The sequence below is a fragment of the Ahaetulla prasina genome, chromosome 2 (assembly GCF_028640845.1).
Source record: "Ahaetulla prasina isolate Xishuangbanna chromosome 2, ASM2864084v1, whole genome shotgun sequence".
Lineage (NCBI taxonomy): Eukaryota > Metazoa > Chordata > Lepidosauria > Squamata > Colubridae > Ahaetulla > Ahaetulla prasina.
In genome coordinates, this window is record NC_080540.1 from 122678032 (window position 1) to 122696351 (window position 18320).

At 37.6% G+C, this 18320-nt stretch overlaps 1 long non-coding RNA gene across 1 annotated transcript; it reads left to right on the forward strand.

Annotated features, from left to right (window-relative positions):
* The first annotated feature begins 10939 nt into the window (after positions 1 to 10939).
* LOC131191841 (uncharacterized) lies at positions 10940 to 15420 on the forward strand. Its single transcript, XR_009153581.1, has 3 exons — positions 10940 to 11019; positions 14201 to 14255; positions 15076 to 15420. It is a non-coding gene; the product is annotated as an uncharacterized LOC131191841 (long non-coding RNA).
* The last annotated feature ends 2900 nt before the right edge of the window (positions 15421 to 18320 follow it).

An 18320-nucleotide genomic window follows, 5' to 3' on the forward strand; every position in this document is an offset into this window, starting at 1 on the left:
AGATGTACCCTTGCGCATCGCTCTTACTCATGTATGCTCCCCCATGTATGCTAAAAGTGGGGGGAGAACCAGAGAGGAAAAATGAAGCCTTGTTAAATCCTCCATTATGCAGATCCCTGGTTAGAAGAGAACCACATCCTTAATATTAACAGAAGGTTGTTTCCCAAATGCTCCATATTAAAAATCAAGCTCTAAAATAATAACATAGAATGCTATGTCTACACACATATTCGTAGTTAGTATACAGTACTGTGAAATGAGTCTAGAAACTTGCAAAAGTTAGGAAAAAAGTGCTATTTTATAAAAAGAGCAGGCAAAATTAATACAGCTGAAATGGGGTGGGATTAGCTGCAGTCATCTTGCCTGTTGCTTTAGTAACAACAGAAAAACAAACAGATTCAGGTTGAAACCTTTCCTACCTATCAGTTACACATTTTGCTTAGGGATATCTCAATTATAGTAATTTTTTCAGATCCCTGTGTGGTAACTGTGCCAGTTTCTTGCAGAGAATATTATAACACTTCAAAGGCTAAGAAATATATTATCACACAAGCTTTCATGGATCTCAATTGCCTTCATCAGATGCAAGGCATTATAGTTTTCATAAAAGGTACATAATATATACAGATAGCAGTTGTGGTAGAAAGGGAAGAGAAGGAAGATTTTTTTTAAAAAGAGCAAGGTAATATTCAATAAGAATGATATATGTTTCAGGTCGAATGACAAACAAGCTCTGTTATATTCTGAGTCATGTAAGATTCTGTGGATAAGATACAATAAGCCCAGCTATTGGATCACTGGGCCCATTTAATACTTCTATTTAGTTGCATATAACTTCTGAACCCTGTCTCAAATACCCCACACTTTACACATTGCTTTTTTTTCTCCAAGGTTCAGACAAATTCAGCATTCCTAGCACAGCATTCAGAATTTCTCTAGAGACATTCTCTTGAAAATGAATTCAGATGGATGCAGCATTTGGCATGTGTTTAGAGCCATAAAGTTAACTGCTATGTGAAATTTTGTTTTCTCATTATCACAATAGACAGTTGATATCTCAGATGTTATGGTCTGTTTATAGCAGATTTCTTTAATTCCTAAGTATTCAGGACTTGTCTGCTTTGTAGGCCTATAGAAATAAGCCTTCCAAGTAACAATGGTTCTTTTATTTCAAACCTAGCCATAGTTAAGGAGCTGTCGGCCACTGATGACAAATTATTCAAATTTAACAAGAAATGGCTATAAACTTAAAAAGTTACAGACAGGGAAAGATAAGAATACATTAAAAACCTGTCTTCCAAATTTTCAAGTGTAGCAATGTGATTAATTGAAATAAATTAACGAAGGAACTGCAAATTTTTTATCTATTATTCACCCATTTTACTCCCACCTTTGGTTCAACAGTGCATGCTGTGAAAACTTTCACTGCTCTTCACAAGACAGTTTCTACTCTCTCTGTCAATGCAATCAAGTTAAAAAATTAATACACATTTTTCAAGCTTAGTCCAAGTGGCTTTGGATCAGGCATTGGGCATTGGACCCTTATGCCACCTTTAGAAATGTTAGACATTTTGCTAAAAACGTTACCAAAATCAGGCAAAATTTTGGTCATGAGCGCTACATACATGAATTAGTCAATTCATATATTCAACTTTATTTAAAAAATGTTGTTATTAAAATACTCTTAATTGTAAAATATACTCAAGCAGCTTGAGCAAACAGGCTGTATTATGCCCGATAGCTGAAACATGTAGTATAATTCCAATAAAAAACTCACTAAGGTATTGTAACTGTTGTGACTGTTTCTGGATTGGGTCATTGTATTGAAAGAGAGGTGTGCAATGGTATGAAAGTGCTTCTGTGCAATTTCTCCTCGGTGTAATATGCCTGGGGCAAGCAATCAGCTCTCAGGAGTCCTCCCAAGATTTCAAATAAGACCAGTCAAAATTCAGGTGTGTAACTGTAGCAGGGTCAGGAAGGTATATCAAACTGTACATGTAGTGCCTTTTCAGTGCAAACACTAAACATCTGATTTGCATCTAAACCAAAGGCAAAGAGAAATATGGATCTTTTTTTTAAAAAAATGTCTGACTAAATCAACAAGAAACATGAGTGCAACCTGAACAAAGAATACATGAAGATCACATTTGCATTTTTTTGAGTGGACTGGTAATCCTTAGTTTGCAGTGTGCAGTGTATTTTATTCTAATTTTACTAAAATCATCGTCAAAGTACAAAATGAAGCATTTAAAGCAGGGGTGAAATCCAGCAGGTTCTGACAGGTTCTGGAGAACTGGTAGCAGAAATTTTGAGCAGTTCAGAGAACCGGCAAATACCACCTCTGGCTGGCCCCCGAGTGGGAATGGAGATTTTGCAGTATCCTTCCCCTGCCATGCCCACCAAGCCATACCATGCCCAGCAAGTCACACCCACAGACCCGGTAGTAAAAAAATTGGGATTTCACCACTTATTTAAAGTTGAATCATTTGCCTTCAAGAATCTCTTCCAAGAGGAATTTCTGATGTCTTTCATTTATATTTCCTGTGTTGGACACTGAAAATATTTGATTAATAGTAATTTTAGAATTCAAACAGAGAAGCACCTGCCACATAGCACCCCAGACATAACAACTGTTAATAAGAAAGATATTTAAAAAATCTGTAGAGTGCATATTGCATAACCTTGAGACAATAGAAGAGAAGAGGAAGAACTGGAGAAAATCACAAAATACAAAGACCGGCAAACAGAAGTAGAACAACTGTGGCAAAAGAAAGCAAAGATAGTACCAATAGTAATAGGCACCTTGGGTGCAATCCCAAAACATCTGGAGCACCTTTGGTATTGAGAAAATCACTATCGGTAACTTTAAAAAGGCAGTTTTCCTTGGAATAGTTTACATATTGCAATGATGCCATTAAGACCATCAATCAAGAACATCCGACTATCCCAGGTTCTTGGGAAGGACTCAATAGATGGACAGAAATGTCAAATCCAGCCTAAACATCTGGCTAACTATGCAATGAACAACAAAAGGGCACAATTCTGGTGATTTTTGTAATGATCTTTTTTGTTTCAGACTGTTTTCATGTGACCTTTAACTCTCCATCAGATATTTTGATCAATAGAAAAATAAATCGTGTATTTTATAAATAATAAATTAATAAATAGTAATTCAGGTTCACTGAGTTGAACTTGACTGCTGCTAACTTTATGGACATATCTGTGGTTTTCTTGATAAGAAGAAAAAGTTACTGGCCATTGCCTTCTTCCAAAATGTCTTCCAGGTCTGACTCTATTTAGCTCTTTGAGATCAGACAAATCTCAATAAATAAATAAAAAGGCATCAAGCATGTATGTTCATTGTGGATGATATGGAGACATTAATTTATCTCTCGGATTGAACTCCATTCTTCTGCTATACTTGATAATATCAGAGGTTTTGGTAATTTTTACAGTAAGCAACTTTATTACTTTCACACAAAGCCAAACAACTTTATTACTTTCACACAAAGCCAAACAACTCATTACTAAGCACATGTGTACTACCATCTTATTCTGTCCTCCATACTTAACAATAGCTTCCAAATCAGGAACAGCCATATTTCTGATTTAGGGAAATTTTCACTAAGAATAAAAGATGCAATAAATAAAAGCAAGTATTTCACTTCAAAGAGATTGTCTCAGTTCTTGTATGTTTTAGACTGGGAATATTGCTGAATTCTCAACTTCCTATACTAGTATTCTCCTGGGAAAGATAAAATCATTTTCTCTGTCTCTGTTATTATACTTTAATCAGGATAAAATGTAGACACCACAAATCCAAGATTTAGTTCAATCTTTAGTGGAATGTTCTAGATCACTGATCAAATTTGCCCATATTTTTCTATATTTGCAGCACGTTCCTTAGTAATGGGCAGCTTGCATGTTTGCTGTTCAAAAACAATCAAGAAACTAAATTTCCCTGTTCTGATTTAAGCACACTCTTGAAACTGCTAATAGAAAAATATTGAAACTGACAGAAAAAGCCAGACTGATCCTGTTCGTCACTGACAAGACACTTAATCTGAGTTTTATTGAGATGACAAATGCCTTTTCATTCATCGTTGGTACTTGATTTCCACAACTAGGACTGCTTTTCTTTTCTAGCACTGGTGTCAAACTCGATTGTGTCACGTGATGTCATGTGACATATTGTGACTTTTTTGCCTTTGGGGAGCCAGGGTGGCCATAGCTTCCGCATGATGCATCTGGCCCGCAGGCCGCCAGTTTGACACCCCTGTTCTATAGGTAGATTCTTTCATGTATCTCTGATCTACCTTCTATGTTTCACTTACACACTGAAACATCTTAAACACTGCTAAGCAAGGAGTGTGCTGAGACAGGTCACAGCCATCTTCATGATCAGGATGGTCTTTTTCATTATGCCTCCCCCCCACCCCAAGATACATGTGTGAAAAGCTCACTGAATCTATTACACAATAACATGTCACTTTAATAGCTCAAACACTGTCCTCATTACGTTGACACAAGGTGCAGTCCGGCCCAAGAACAGCATTTTTCCTTTATATCCCCATGAGCTCGTTCTGGTCTCAATGCCAACCCATGAGACAGCCTTGAGGTTAATACCAGTTCCAATATAAAAGTCATAATATATTCTCCCTTATTTCAAGCCCATCCCGTCATAGCCTCTATTAACTCACTTAATAGAGCTGGTCGCACAGAGCGCAAAGGATTGTGATTGCCTGGAATGCACTACCTGACTCTGTGGTTTCATCCCCAAACCCCCAAAATTTTAACCTTAGACTGACTACTGTTGACCTCACCCATTCCTAAGAGGTCTGCAAGGGCCTACCATCCCTACCATCCCTGTCCTAATGTTCCCTTTAATTGTATTCATTTTATATATTCAATTCATACTTATTTATATTATCTAATACGTACTCGACAAATAAAACAAATAAATAAATAAAAATAAAAAAAGTAGTTGGTACAATCAGAGATGCGTTTGGTGGAATGAGAGAAGTCTGCTCACTAACCAACCTCCAGAATCTCATTTCTTCCTCCATTGGTATTTCTTTTATTGAGGGCCTTTTATTCATATTTATGTTTATCTGTTTTTAATTCCAATTTCTGTCCAAGCTTTCAACAACGAAGAAAAGAGCAGGTCTTACTTTATTGGATGAAGAACAGGAGATGATTCTCTCCTTATTTGTCAGTTTTACTGTCTTTCCTGCTTTCAGTCACTCCTTCCCTCATTATGAAGACAGAAAGGGGGTTACCCAGCAGCCCCGAAGTTTCCTAGCTGGTTGCACAATAATTCACAGGACTCCTCCACCTTGATGTCTTTACTTTAATGTAACCGTCTTCATTTCAAATTATTTTAATGTGGGTGATAAGAAGAGCAGACAAACCAATCTTAAGAAGACAAGTCCTGAAAGTGAGACCCAGCTCATGACTCAGGCTAAAAGAATGGGCAGCAAAGCCTCTCTCTCTTTCTTTCTCTCTCTCTGTGTGTGTGCGTGTGTGCGTGCGTGCGTGCGTGCGTGTGTATGTGTGTGTATGATCCCATTGACCCTAATGAGTATTAAAATGATCCCATTGACTCTAATAAGTACCACACTCACAAACCAGGCAAAACCATTCAGCAGTGATTTAGAACAGACATGTAGACATTTTGCAGCACTTTCCCCCCCCATCTCATAGCCAGTAAGAAACCATGTCAGCATTAACTGTGCTGCCCCCACAGTGTGCCCTTAATGTCCATCCAGAACGAGGCCATGCTGACTGCTATCCTTATGCTCCTCCACATGACATTGTAACTACAGTGATTAATGGGTTTTCCTGGCTTCAATTTGAATGGAAGAACTACCTTCAGTCACTTTACAGAAAGTGTATGGGGGGTAGTGCTTATAAGGTCTTAAAGCTCCATCCAATCACTTTTTTTTTTGCTTTCTTCCCCCCCCCCCAAGGACTATTGACCTCTCAACCTAACAACTATGTAATGGGAGCAAAGAGCTTGTGTCTCTTAATGGCAACATAGTGGTTGCTGAAATTGTGCCGCTGAAATGCAGCTGCTGTATAAGTATTCTCGTAGCTGAAGTATTAACACATGTCTTTGCTTCTGGCTTGCTCTGGTATATCCATATATTATTTTTCCAAATTTATTATTGAGCTGTAAACTATTGACTATTGGTAGGAAAGAGCTATTAATATTTGCGCCTCTTGGATGCCATCTAGCGATTATCCAGGTTTGTATAGCTAAAATGCATGCTACTTCTGAAAATACTGCCTGGAGAATTGTACATTTGCTTATAGTAGTTGCCTGGAGTCAAGGCTGACTCAAAGGCAAAATTAAAAAAAAGGAGGGGGGAGAGAGTGGGATAATTTATCTACTGACCCGTATCTGGTGGACATAGGAAAAGTTGATACAGCCGCCCCTGGAAATTCCTGCAATATCACTAGTCTGATTACTTGGCTTTGTTGGAGGCTAAACAAATTTGGTTAAAAGCCCAGCTTCTGCTTCAATATCTTTTTCAAGCCTCTGGATTTCTCATTCCTTCTTTGAAGCCTCTGTGGGTATATAGGGCCCCTTATCTACATGTCCCATAATATCATTTATAAATGGGAGATTCCTACAGTAAATTGCTTTTTCCTCCTGCAGAAAAAACAAGTTCTATTAGCTGTTCTTCCCTCATTAAAACTATCTCATCTTATCTAAGGGGTAAGAGATGGATGGGTTGCTACTGGTTTGAAATTACACATTATAGAAAAGAGTGACCGTTTCCTCTCCCCTCCCCCTCCCACCTAAACTTCAAAGGTAGTTTAGGCAAGCTTTTTACAATCTACCTTAATTTTCATTTTCCAAGAATCATAAACACAAACAAGCAAATCTCAGAAGATGTATCAGACAGAAGAGGGGAAAAAAAATCCCAGGGAATGTAATTTGAATGTGTGGTGAATTCCAGTTGCTCTTTCTTAGAAAAAGAAAAGAAAAAGTTGCATGAAAAGAAGAAAAGAAATTGATTCGTACAGGAAAGCAATCTTAATTTCAAGTTTTCAGAGGTTTAGTATGAATGGGTAAATGCACTGGGAAGAAAAAGTGGGTTATTTTAATAACAAAACCAACTCTTGATGACCCTTTTATAGTCAAGCTCTGAATAAATGGAAAATAGAAGGATCTGTGTGTGCATACATGCATGGTTTTTTTATATCAAAATTCAATAGCCTACAAGTTAAGAAATTAATGGGGGCAGCAGGCATTAGACATAAAGATCAAATATATCAGTTCATAGCCAACAGGGGTAAAATGATACTGTACCTCAAAGTAGCAATAAATGTAAAGTGCTTATCTTCCGTTTCAGATGGATGATTAACAGTTTCTGAATTCTTCTCCCTTAATATATTGGATAAGAAAAAAGGTAACGGGAATGAAATATATCCAGGACTCTAACTAAAAAAAGAAACTTCCGGATTCAAAGATAAGACCACAGTTATCTTCTTGGGCCAGGAAAGAGTAAAAGGTAAGAGTTGGGACAATAAAGATTTATACATATATAAATAATTCTATTCCAACCATATTTCTCTTCTACATGTATAGTAAAGACTTACTGTAGCAATTCAAGAACTGTGTCATCAGATCTAGAGTAAAGATATAGTGAGATCCCGCCAGATGTTTTGGCTAGAAGTACCATTCTACCCTCAGTGCTAGTCTGATCTTCAAGACATATCTCTCAAGTTTTTAATCACCTGTTCAAATTATGACTTTACAGCAGCTTGATCTATAGATATTTCACATAGTAAGATTGTCCATCCTGTAAAAAGATTTATCAACTAATGCTGGCATTTCATGTGGCTGTTGAAAAACAAAGAGATAATCAGAATTCTGTCTATGCTACTCTTTTATTGCAGGGCCTAGCTGTGTCTAGCTGTCCTGGGCAGCTAGGTCTCCTAGCACAGTTTCTCCCATTGTATTTGATTCTGAAAATGTACCTCTTCTTTCTATTTATAAATTATGTATTTATTATAACTATGAATAATCACAGTACTTCTTTTGTGATGCTGGGTATATACTACCTAGATTGTTAGGAGAACAAGCAACCTAAAATGGCAGTGAAACCTCCTACCTCTGCTGTAGTTGCAGTGCTAAAAGTGGCTTCTATCTTGCTCTTTTGTTATAAATGCAAATAACATGAGATCTTTACTTCTCCAATTACTTTCCTCCTGATTTTATCACAATTCATGGATACAATGCAACAAACCGTGTTGTGTGCAAAATGGGTAAAGGACCTGTCTTTATTATCACCTGCCTGCTAAGCTGGAGTCTCATGTGGAAAGAAAAACGGACACAAACATACATGAATGTCATAGATTCGGTTGATCCTGCCTACTAGGCCCCCTTTAAGTAGTCTACATTTCAGACGTTTTAGTGAAGATTAATTTTTTGCACAGAGTACATTTCCACATGAAACAAATACAGGATATTTACAAATCTCTTTCTGCCTTTAATCATTGGTTTACTGGAGTAAGAGTAGATGAAATCAAAAAGTTGAGAGCTGCACTAAGAGATCACTTTTTATACATAGATTGATAATACAGACTTATATCAACATAAATTAATGCCAGCCTAACCTTATCTCATTTTTATAAGGTAGCTCAGTGGTTCTCAATCTCTGGTCCATGGACCCCTGGGGAGCCATGATGTCATCACAGGGGTTTCACAAAAACTTGAAGGAATGATTTAAATCTTGAGTTAAGTCTTGGGGGTCCATGGCCATAGTCTGTGGCCACAAAAGATATTTAAAGGGGGTCTGTGGTGAAGAAAAATTTGAGAACCATTGAGGTAGCTTATTTAATATATTGTGGGAATCTTATGGCTTCTATATACCTTGTCTTCAGTATTTGGTACACCGCCCATTAGGTAAAGGTAAAGGTTTCCCTCGCACATATTTGCTAGTCATTCCTGACTCTAGGGGGTGGTGCTCATCTCCATTTCAAAACCGAAGAGCCAGCACTGTCTGAAGACATCTCCATGGTCACATGGCCGGCGCACAGAAAGCTGTTACCTTCCCACCAAAGGTGGTCCCTATTTTTCTACTTGCATTTTTACATGCTTTTGAACTGCTAGTTGGCAGAAGCTGGGACAAGTAATGGGAGCTCACCCCATTATGTGGCACTAGGGATTGAAACTGCTGAACTGCCAACCTTTCGATCAACAAGCTCAGCATCTTAGCCACTGAGTCACCACATCCCTTTACATGCTGATTATTACATCACCCATTACACACTGATTATTAGGCTAATTAAATATGGACTCGATGGCAGGACAATTAAGTGGAAAAACAATCATTCTCAAAGAATGTTTGGCAATGACATCTCATCAAATTGCGGACAGGTATTGAATGGGGTGCTGCAGAACTTCTTCTTGGGTCCTCTGGTCTTCAGGGTTTTTATTGCTGACTTGGATAAACAGAGAGAATATTTATTAAATTTGCAGCTGACACAACTTAGGGTAAGTTAGCCAGTACCCAAGAAGGCGGTAATAAAATATAAGAAGGATTTGTAGAAATTGTAACAGGTTCAAAAAAGGATTTTGATCAGGGTGTGGAATTAAGTACTATAAAAAAGATGGAAGGAATTGGGTATATTTAACCTTGAAAAAAGTTAATATAAAGGGAATAGTAGTCTTTAAAAGCCTAAAAGAAGATCTCTCTCATTACACAGGATATGGAATAATGGAACAAAGTTTTATAGAAAGGCAGATTCCTAACGTTCCTAGTTTTCCAGTGGAACCAATTACTTAAAAAAGTGATGGTCTCTTTCACTGTACATTTAGTAACAGTATAATAGAATTGGAAGGAACCTTTGAGGTCTTCTAGTTCAACCCCCTGCTTTAGCAGGAGACCCTATATCATTTCTGACAAATGGTTGTCCAATCTCTTCTTTAAAAACTCCAGTGATGGAGCACCCACAACTTTTTAAGGTAAGTGTGTATGGAGAGTCTCAGTCATCCAGGACACGGTTGTCCCAAAGATGCTGTTGTCAAGAGGCAACTGGACTTTCTTGTTTTTCTTTGAAGACCTTTCACTTCTCATCCAAGAAGTTTCTTCAGCTCATGAGTAAAACTAAAAAATTCAAAGAAAAACCAGAAAGTCCAGTTGCCTCTTGAAAAAAAAGCACTTTTGGGACTTCTGAAGATAAGTCATTCCACTGATTAATTGTTCTCACTTTCAGGAAATGTCTTCTTAATTCTAGATTAGCTGTCTCCTTGAACTGTCCTTGAACTCTTTACTTGAACTTATGTTAAGTAAAGGCTAAATGTTCATATGGCAGCCTTCAGGCCAGGTGTGTCATGCGCAGGCCATGCCCACCCCAGCTCTGCCAAGGGGAAAAAATCATGAAGCATCATGTGACGGCAATGTGACATAGCGAGTTTGACACCCATGGTCTAAATAACCTCTTCCAAGTCTTATGTTATGTATGCTATGCTATGCTATGCTATGCTATGCTATGCTATGCTATGCTATGCTATGCTATGCTATGCTATGCTATGCATTTGTTTATTTATTTATTTGATTGATTGATTAATTGATTGATTGATTGATTGATTGATTGATTGATTGATTGATTGATTGATTGATTTAAAGGCAACCCAATTCCATCAGAACTCTGGATTCTATGTGCATAGGATATTTGGAAAGGTAAGGCTTCTGCCTCCTCTCATTCATGAAAGCCTGATATCCTGCAGGACCATACATAAAAGCAATTGGCAGGAAAAAATGCTATGAGAACATGACTGAAAAAGAGAAGGTATAGATTTATAATTTGTATAAATGTTATTGAGAAGATCAATTCAAAGTTGATTTAACTTTTCCTAAATTGAAAATCATCAGATATTTGGGGTTTTAAATCACACCATTGTTCACTAGACTTTTCTTTTTTCAGATCCCATCCAGCTGTGCTCAAAGATGAAAGGGAAACTTCAGTACTGACAGGCCCTTGAATTATACCCAAGCACGAATAGTAAGGATGCTTTGGCAATAGATGTTCCCCTGATGACTTATTCTTATTTGTTTTAGAATATTTGAAGCAATGCCCAATTGCTTATAGCTTTTTATTGCTTGCACTGAATTTATGGAGTTAAAGTGCAGTGCACCTTGGAACACGGTTAAGATAAAGGCCAAATTGGTTTTAAGGGGACCCCATCATCTGAAATTTATGCTAATGGAACTTTTCATAGGCAGAGACATCCATGAAAGGGTTCACATCTTCATTGGTGCAATGACATTCCTTTTTTTTTTCTTTTATATTGTGTTTCTAAAGAGCTTTGAATACAATGGCAACGGTTTATGATACAAATGATCTTTCACAAGTGCCTACATATCATTATGGGGAGGGAAGATTCCCGCTGCATCTATTCTCATTAATCACTTACTAGCCCCCTTTGTAGGCTTTTGGACAAACTTTTAGCACAAATGAAGGGTGGGGGGGGATTTCATCATAATTTCATCTTTCATTCTGAAGGCTTCCCTGTTCTTTATGTGTATGAGAAATATTCCAAACCACTGTAAAATCCTCTCTGAAGACAAAATGACTTCTTCCAAAACTTAATGTAGCACAGTATAAATTACAGACCTCTCATCCCGTGAACCTGCCCTCTTATTTAGGAAAGCTCAGAAGAAATGATCGTGCAACACCACTTTGCTTAATCTCCTCCCTGGTATCTTCAATCAAACATATTAAGAATAAAAATAAGGTGGCTCTTTTTAAAAAGAACAGATATACACACATCTGTTTAACTAGGATAACATACCAACAACTTTATAAAGGCCTAGAGCTCTAAGGCCTTGAAAGGTTTCCTTGGGAAAGAGACAGTTTCAGATCCAAAGTAGTAGTACATAATCAAGGGTGGGCAAAAGGAAAACAAAGCTGTTATTGAAATTCCTGGCTTATTTCAGAGAACCTGTGATAAGCAGAGGTTAGACAAATAAGCCAAATTCAGAAAACTGCAGAGCCTCAGTATTATAAAGGTGGGAAATCAATCAATCAATCTCATTTTCCAAATGAACTGGTTCCTTCTTAGTAGGCCAAAAGCATTGCCTGACTTTCTTGCTACCAAAAAGATACCTTGTTTCCCTGAAAATAAGACCCTGTCTTATAATTTTTTGAACCCCAAAATAAGCACTTGGACTTATTTTCAGGGAAATTTTATTATTTTGGGGCGCGTGGAGCAAGATGGGGCTCCTCTTGCTGTTTTTCCTGATTTCCAGCTCTATCTCCCTAACCAGAGGAAATGGTGGAGACCAGCTGTTCATGCAAATATTTTTGGGGAGGGCTTATTTGGGGGGGGGCTTATTTTCACAGGGGGGCTTATTTTAGTGCATGCGCTCAAAAGCCCGATTGGGCTTATTATGAGGGGATGTCTTATTTTCGGGAGGAAAGGGTAGAACGATGGAGATCTTTTGTTTTCCTCACAAGCAACTCACCATTAGGAACTGCCTACTTTAGCCAGAATGGGACAACTTCCTTCAATAGAAACCTATTGTGCAGAATAGTATTGTAGATTCCATCATGCCTATAAAGTGCATGATATTTGATGTAAACCTATCCTTTGGAAAAATTTCTTTTCTCTCAGTTGTTCATGATAGCTGCCAAGTTGTTCATGATAGCTGCCAAGAACAACCAGTTTCTAGGTTGTTCTTCTCTAAATAATGTTAAGGTGGCTAATTATAAACTATTTTAACTTCTAAGTTTCTTGGAATAGGGATCATGGTAATGAAAGAATGTGGGACGGGGGAAGTGTTCCCCACTAGCTGCTGTTGAGAAACTGGGTAGCCTTTAAGCTTGAATGTGCTGATCACCCATATATCAAGGGTATTATGAAACAGGTGGACCATGAGACCTTCTGATCCAGGGCTACCTGAAGAACCATTGCATTTGTATAACAAAAGGAAAAGGAAAACATCAGCATGAGCAGTGAAGCATTGTGGGATGTTTAGGCATCCAACAAAGACTGGCCAGGGAATGTAACTTGTGAGGAAAAGCTAGAAATTGAAATTCAGCATATGAGTCCAGGGTCCTTCATCACAATATATTATGAGTTCAAAATGCAGGAGATGACCATGCAAAATCCCCAAGTTTAGGTTGTCAAATCATTCAAGATATAGTTTTTTAAAGCTTTTATTATGGAAACATCTTCTAAATAAAAGGAGAGAGAGAAAAGATAAAACCATTTCTTCAATGGGTAAAACATATTGATCACTTTATTGTCTGAATATGTAAAGTGAATATGCAGTGTATATGAGTGAGTATTTCTAATACTTAGAATTGAGCCTTTCTCCCTCCCCCTCTCTTCTCTCCCTCTCTCACTCCCTCTCTCTCTCTCCTTCTCTTTCTCTCTTAAAAACATGCATGTCCAGTTGAGGGCAAGATGGAAAATTTATAAGATCAACCCTTAGTTTCTGCTTGCTCTCTTTAGGGGGTGCCTGCTTTGGGCTCCTTCTATCAAACAATGTCATCTTGTTGGTCCCCAGAATCACGTCTTTTCAATGGCATTGCCTGTCCTATGGAACAGTATCTCCCCAGAGATATGACTGGCCTTCAAACCTGTTTGGGTTTTACAAGGCCTTAAAGACCTGGCTGTTTCCAAGCATATGGATTGGGGGTGGAATATATTAACTCTGCTGTTCTCAATGTGGGGTTAGGGAGTGGGGTTTTATCCTTGGGATCTGCTGGTTCCCCCCTCCCCCCCCGTATTTTAATATTGTAAGATGCTGCCGAAAGTCATGTGTTTCACAGATAGTTACATAAATCAAACCCAAAAAATAAACACTCCCAGTTTTCATTAAAAAGAAAACACAAAAAAGAAAAAGAAAAGACAAGACTAGACCCAAAATATAAAGCAAAACATTTATAATGGTCACTCTTCTGCTCATTTTGTAAGAAAACTTGTTACATTTTTCAGTGGTTTTGGCCATTATACAAAGAAACTTAAACACTGGATGACACACACAATATATGGAAAAGGGGGTTCTTTTGAGATTTCTCATTAATCTAGAGTTCAAGTCACAGCGAAACCAGGAGTTTACAATATTTCTAACTTCTATCTTTTATTTTTAAAAAGAGAACTTTTGGAGTTTCTAAATCCACTTTAAAAATTATGCTGCTAATGAATCCAGATAAAGTCTATTATTTTTACTTTTAGGTTTCAAAAGAAAAGATGACAGCTGAGGGCATATAAATCACACCAGTCTTGCAAGGTAATCCTGTATGGTCATTTGAGGGATTGGGTGAGTGAAGTTTAATGATGTTCTGGCCAGCCTCCTGATATCCTGTTCCTTTTTGAGAGAACCGCGTGGAGACACTGAAGTTGATTATATAGAAAAGCAATTTATTAACTGAAGGGGCTTTAGCTGTATGAAATGCAGTGTTGAGCAAGTTTTTTAAAATTCCTCATTCTTACCTCCTGGAAAGGGACTAACTTCCTCTCTTAAGAGCCTGCTTTGACACTGAGACACTTGGACCTCCAACCTCTATATATTCTATCTTGTGAAAGAACCCAAGAGCAGAGACCTAAAGGTGCCCCCTGCAAGCTGACCAAGTGGGATTACCAGGGAAAGAAACACAAAGAAAAAATGTATTCATTTATTAGATTTATATGTTAACTGTCTCTACAAAATGTTGTAGAGGGTTAGCAATTCTTTGATCCACCTCCGTCTAATCTGAATTAAGCAGCAGTTTGATTTCTTTCAAGCGGGCCATGGCTGATACTAGTTATTGTTTGGGGAACTAAGCAACTCTTTGAGAATTTTAGCACTGAAAAAAAACATTGTATGGATCCTAGGTGAACGTATGACAAAAAAGGAGTAGAACTTTTCGTTCGTTTATTCAGTTTGTCAGAGTAGGCCTCTCTAGGTGTAGATGTTCTACTTTCTTTGGGATGGACCTGGAGAGAATTGCAGCCTTAGGAATCATGCAGATGTTCAGTTGAGGAGATTAACTGAGAGGTAGGATTCCTTTATTTATTTATTTATTTATTCATTCATTCATTCATTCATTTTCTTTTTCCTTTTTAACCAGGCAACTGGACACAACCACATGATTGTCTGCTGCCTGGTCAAGAGCAACCTTGACCTGTATGGAAATAGCTAAATAGACTGTGTGCCAGAGTAGGAAGATCAAAGCACAATTTAAGAAAATGGGACTTCCCTATACTAGATAACTCTGTGTGGAAGTGGTGAATAAGAGTCCATATCATATATGCTACAGTGCATATGATGTCCTTCAACATGTGTGGAGAAAGAACTCATGCTGGTGACAGAAAATGCTGTCAACATGACCTGATGTCATTTAATTTTAATTCTGTCTATTCTACATACTTTTTACATGTGCTATATTTCAATGACCTATTTTATACCTATTTTATTTGCTCAGCATTGAAAACTATATGTCTGTAAATAAAATGGGATAATTTCCATGTTTCATATCTATGAAACCTAACCAATAGAGCAGTGTTTCCCAACCTCAACAACTTTCAGCTTCAACAACTTTAAAATCTGTGGACTTCAACTCCCAGAATTTACAGTATGCTGGCTGGAGAATATGGGAGTCAAAGTCCACATACTTTAAAGTTTTTGAGATTGAGAAGTGATGCAATTTTTAAAAATGTTTCCATATATATCATAGACCCATCATTTTATTTTTATTATGGATCTACCAATATTTCTATTCCTATATCATGCATCTATCCTATATCTTCTGGCTTTTTAGTATTTAGTTTGTCAGATTGCTAGTCCTCATTATTTCTCCTTGTGAGTTTTTTTTTTAGACATATCCTTTGACTTGATAGAAAAGGTTCTTAATAGATTTCAGAGGCTTGTCAAGAAAATCTTATAGATGTACGTCTCTTCTTTCTCTTCTCCCATATTAATTAATGCCCCAAGGAAGATTTTCTCTCTCTCTCAAGCTGAATAGACTACTAAGAGACATTTAACTTTCCTAGATGAGCTTCATATTCTGAAGCACATGCATTACCTCTCTGAAGCTAATCTTCAACTAGGAGGCTTTGAATTTCCTAGGTGACTTTTCTCTTTAGTGGCCCAGACAAGAGCAATAGTTTTTAAACTTCCTTAAAAAAGGGCCCAAAATAATGTCATGTTTTTAGAGCTATTTTGGATCTTACTCCATTTCTCAGAAACATGTTATACATTCACACAGCAGGTCATAGCAAGTTGAAAGAATGTAGTGCTACGTAGCAGGTATGATAGAGTGCTGAGAACTGAGGCTGCCTCATGTGCTTCTATCCTTCATTCCTTAGCTTTTGAATGATTGTTGGGATATTTCCATAGCCTTGGAAAAGATTTATGTAAACAGTGAGGTATGCAGAATAGAGTGGAAGAGAGCTGCAAAGGTGCCATTTAAATTTCACCGAGATCCATATTGGGGCTAAAGAACAATTCCTGACAAAATGAGGTGGTTGGAGCAGTTCAGAGATAAAGACCTGGCTGTCATTCTGTTACATGAACCTATATTCCAATTTTATCTGGTGAATGTGATTCTTTCTTATCCCGTTTGCTGTTTGAAGGGATTTGGAGCAGAATAGATAATCCTAACTTTGAACATAAATCACCAGGCTGTATGGCTGATAGATGCCTTGCACTTTCTTATGATAATGCCTGATTGGAGCCCGAGAGGAAAAATGCCAGTGGCTTATCTCGGGGAAGCAGGATTGGGAGGGAAAAGAGCTCTATTCTAAGGAGGCGAGGCAATGAGATGGGACCCCATTTATTTACTCATTTTTGAGATCTCAACTTCCATGGAAATACCACAGGGTTTGCCAAAGTTCCAGAGGCTTGGCTCGAGCAAGACACAAACAGCATGAGGGCAAGGGAAGCCACAATAAAAAGAATAAGGATGCCTCTGAAAGGCTGGTTTTGGAGTTCAACACTGCCATTAGGGACGGATTGCTGTTTCCAGCCTTAACCAATATTTTTCACCTATAAAGGCCAGTTAGATTGGAAAGAGGGCTGAAAAGGAATCTAAGGAAGTGCTAGAGTGGTGATGATGACATTCAGGAAAAAGGAATCAGGAGGTGGGGGGGAGAAAGGATGGCAGAATTTCTGCTTTCATAGTCTGAAAGTTTATAGGCCTGAGCTGACAGCTCGGAGTGTGGGAGACGAGACTTCATCAGAATGAAAAAGTCTTCCAAAGAAAGATGAACACATGTATCCCCCTCCCCACCTCCAAGCCTCAAAGACCCTAAGGTTATCGGACTGAAATTTGATAAAAATGAAATAAAACAGGGCACTGTTCTCTTTGTGTTTGGAAATGAATTTTAAAATAAAGGTATTATCTAAACTTAACATTCCCAAAATGAAAAAGGGAGGGAATGGGGGGGAGGGAAAAGATGACTGCCACAATCCAAAACTTTTAGAAACTTAATTTAGCATCACGCTTAGCCATAGAAAAGTTGTTTGCTTCTGCTGAATGTTCCTCATATTTCTATATAGTTCAGCTTAGAGATCCCTATTGATTCTAGTATAAGTCCCTATTGATTCTAGTACAAGCACTAGAGTGATCCTCAAAGTTCATATATTTCATCATAACTGCAGTCTTAAATGTGCATCTGGAGCACTATCCAAAGATTCAAGTTCTAGGATTTCTAGACCCACCCACCCAACCAGGCCTATGCTAGCCAGGGTGGGAGAGATTTATAGACGTCTCATCTAGCCTCATTCTCTTTTTCTGATGGTTTCCTGGAAGAAAATAAATCGTGATAGTTCCAGGTGGACATAGATGGGAGATCTTATGGTCTCCTTAATTAGTGATGAGGGATTACTACAGCAAAATCTATCTCAGCTTCTAATGTACTGTTTGGGACATAATTGGAACATTTTCTGTACGCTGCACTTTATTATACCCTGTTCTCCATTTTCATTCAGAACAGCTAGTAAGCAAGAGAGTGGAGAATTTATATTATGAATATATTTTCTATTAGATTCATTGTGAGCTCTGCACTCTTATTCTGCTCTTTATATTTCCATGCTACTTTTTTTTTTTTTTTGCTACTATAAGACTTAAATCTGGTCTATGAATCATAGCATGGTCTCATTTATATCAAATGCTATATAAGTAGTCTGTAAATCAAAAGATTCAGTACAGATCCTAATTCTTTCATTCTGGAAAGCTTTTGCTTGATTAAGAATTTTTTCATTTATCCTTATTTGATTTCAGGGACTGCATCTGAAATTCAGTCTGGATTCCCTAGATATCTTATTAATAATCATTTGAAAATAGCAAGAAGCTATGTTTTTTGTTATAGATAA